Source organism: Ranitomeya imitator, chromosome 1, assembly GCF_032444005.1.
Source record: "Ranitomeya imitator isolate aRanImi1 chromosome 1, aRanImi1.pri, whole genome shotgun sequence".
NCBI classification, from domain to species: Eukaryota; Metazoa; Chordata; class Amphibia; order Anura; family Dendrobatidae; genus Ranitomeya; species Ranitomeya imitator.
Window position 1 is genome coordinate 728,315,427 of NC_091282.1, and position 3,676 is coordinate 728,319,102.

The window sequence follows — 3,676 nt, forward strand, 5'->3', positions numbered from 1 at the left end:
CAGCAGCAAAATTATTTTTTTTTGTCACTTGACTGAGGCAAACACTGGCAGGCAGGTAGAAACATAAGCACCTTATTACATCACCCTGCAAGTGCTATGCACCATACAATATAGTCTCAATAAGCATCAGGCATTGTAAACCTGAACATTTGCTGTGGTGATATATCAAGATCTTTGCTGCAAAGGTAAAGCAAAAGGCACTGCCCATCTTCTGTACCACCTCTGCCTATGGATCTGTCCATTATGTCATCATTTATCTAGAAAATAGTCATTTAACCAAATATATACAGGAAAGTGGGCAATTGTAATTTTATAATGCTCATTGATTATCCATTTATGTATGAAAAAATAAATACATTTTATTTGAAAAAGGCAAAAAATAGAAATGCTATAAAAAAATATAAAAAATATATAAATAATTCTAAACTCTGGTATATATACATTTATAATATGCACACCATGCAAGAAAAGTATTATTGTTACCTTTGTGGCTTATTATGCATATTTTTGATTATATATAAAAATATAATATCAATAATGTATTACATAATAATAATAATAATGTATAAGATGTAAATAATATATATATATATATATATATATATATATATATATATATATATAATCTTCCCATGTTATACACACTTTTTTAACATATTTCTTTTATTATGTATATAATAATAAAATGTATGTACACCATGCCAATAAATTAAAAAATATAAACATATAATAAAAGAATATATATAACATGCAAAAAAAAGCCAGTATATAATTTTGCATCAATTTTTATTTTGGGGATTTGTTATTTTTTATTATTATTTTATTGTTACATTACAATAGTTGGTAATTGATAATTAGTTGTGAAGTCTTAATTAAAGTGATGGATTAAAAGAAAAGAAAAATACATATTTGTTTACTTATTTGTATCTCTACTTACACAGACCTTGCGCTTTAATTATTCATTACACATTGTGATAAACAGAAGTCTAAATATAACATTTTTTTTAATGTAATTATTTATTTATGTTTCAATCTAACATCTATTTTACAAAAAAATGGGACTAAAAGGTCGTTTTCCTCCCAGCGCTTCGTTATTGTTGAGCCTGGAGTAAAGACTGCATTGTGTCGCACATTTATTATTATTACGCTTATTTGTGGTAAATTTGAAAGTAATTATTTCCTGTGGTTAATAAAGAATATTGAACAAATCCGAATCCCTTAAACATTCCGGTGGATCTGCACTGGCTGCCGTGTAATAAAAGTGGAATTAATGTGGAAGCCGGGGAGAGCCTCCATTAAGACCCTTCCTCGCCTATTAAGCACATTTTGTTCTGTAAACCCCGGAGTTCTGTAGACCTCAGGGAAAAAGATTGTAGTCTGCAGGGCTGAGCCATCACAGCGGCACAGGGCGGGGGGCTCTGCTTACTGCACCCTGCTCTGTGGTGGGGCAGCACTGGGCGGGGGGAGCTGCTTACTGCACCCTGCTCTGTGGTGGGGCAGCACTGGGCGGGGGGCTCTGCTTACTGCACCCTGCTCTGTGGTGGGGCAGCACTGGGCGGGGGGAGCTGCTTACTGCACCCTGCTCTGTGGTGGGGCAGCACTGGGCGGGGGGCTCTGCTTACTGCACCCTGCTCTGTGGTGGGGCAGCACTGGGCGGGGGGAGCTGCTTACTGCACCCTGCTCTGTGGTGGGGCAGCACTGGGCGGGGGGCTCTGCTTACTGCACCCTGCTCTGTGGTGGGGCAGCACTGGGCGGTGGGAGCTGCTTACTGCACCCTGCTCTATGGTGGGGCAGCACTGGGCGGGGGGCTCTGCTTCCTGCACCCTGCTCTGTGGTGGGGCAGCACTGGACAGGGGGCGCTGCTTACTGCACCCTGCTATGTGGTGGGGCAGCACTGGGCGGGGGGCGCTGCTTACTGCACCCTGCTCTGTGGTGGGACAGCACTGGGCGGGGGCGCTGCTTACTGCACCCTGCTCTGTGGTGGAGCAGCACTGGGCGGGGGCGCTGCTTACTGCACCCTGCTCTGTGGTGGGGCAGCACTGGGCGGGGGGCGCTGCTTACTGCACCCTGCTCTGTGGTGGGACAGCACTGGGCGGGGGGCGCTGCTTTCTGCACCCTGCTCTGTGGTGGGGCAGCACTGGGCGGTGGCGCTGCTTACTGCATCCTGCTCTGTGGTGGGGCAGCACTGGGCGGGAGCGCTGCTTACTGCACCCTGCTTTGTGGTGGGACAGCACTGGGCGGGGGGCTCTGCTTACTGCACCCTGCTCTGTGGTGGGGTAGCACTGGGCGGGGGGCGCTGCTTACTGCACCCTGCTCTGTGGAGGGAGAACACTGGGCGGAGGGCTCTGCTTACTGCACCCTGCTCTGTGGTGGGGCAGCACTGGGCGGGGGCGCTGCTTACTGCACCCTGCATGTGGTGGGGCAGCACTGGGCGGGGGCGCTGCTTACTGCACCCTGCTCTGTGGTGGGGCAGCACTGGGCGGGGGCGCTGCTTACTGCACCCTGCTTTTTGGTGGGACAGCACTGGGCGGGGGCTCTGCTTACTGCACCCTGCTCTGTGGTGGGGCAGCACTGGGCGGGGGCGCTGCTAACTGCACCCTGCTCTGTGGTGGGACAGCACTGGGTGGGGGGCTCTGCTTACTGCACCCTGCTCTGTGGTGGGACAGCACTGGGCGGGGGGCTCTGCTTACTGCACCCTGCTCTGTGGTGGGGCAGCACTGGGCGGGGGGCGCTGCTTACTGCACCCTGCTCTGTGGAGGGAGAACACTGGGCGGAGGGCTCTGCTTACTGCACCCTGCTCTGTGGTGGGGCAGCACTGGGCGGGGGCGCTGCTTACTGCACCCTGCTCTGTGGTGGGGCAGCACTGGGCGGGGGCTCTGCTTACTGCACCCTGCTCTGTGGTGGGGCAGCACTGGGCGGGGGGCGCTGCTTACTGCACCCTGCTCTGTGGTGGGACAGCACTGGGCGGGGGGCGCTGCTTACTGCACCCTGCTATGTGGTGGGACAGCAATGGGCGGAGGGCTCTGCTTACTGCACCCTGCTCTGTGGTGGGGCAGCACTGGGCGGGGGCGCTGCTTACTGCACCCTGCTCTGTGGTGCGGCAGCACTGGGCGGGGACGCTGCTTACTGCACCCTGCTCTGTGGTGGGACAGCACTGGGCGGGGGGCACTACTTACTGCACCCTGCTATGTGGTGGGACAGCACTGGGCGGGGGGCGCTGCTTACTGCACCCTGCTTTGTGGTGGGACAGCACTGGGCGGGGGCGCTGCTTACTGCACCCCGCTCTGTGGTGGGACAGCACTGGGCGGGGGCGCTGCTTACTGCACCCTGCTCTGTGGTGGGACAGCACTGGGCGGGGGGCTCTGCTTACTGCACCCTGCTCTGTGGTGGGGCAGCACTGGGCGGGGGGCGCTGCTTACTGCACCCTGCTCTGTGGAGGGAGAACACTGGGCGGAGGGCTCTGCTTACTGCACCCTGCTCTGTGGTGGGGCAGCACTGGGCGGGGGCGCTGCTTACTGCACCCTGCATGTGGTGGGGCAGCACTGGGCAGGGGCGCTGCTTACTGCACCCTGCTATGTGGTGGGACAGCAATGGGCGGAGGGCTCTGCTTACTGCACCCTGCTCTGTGGTGGGGCAGCACTGGGCGGGGGCGCTGCTTACTGCACCCTGCTCTGTG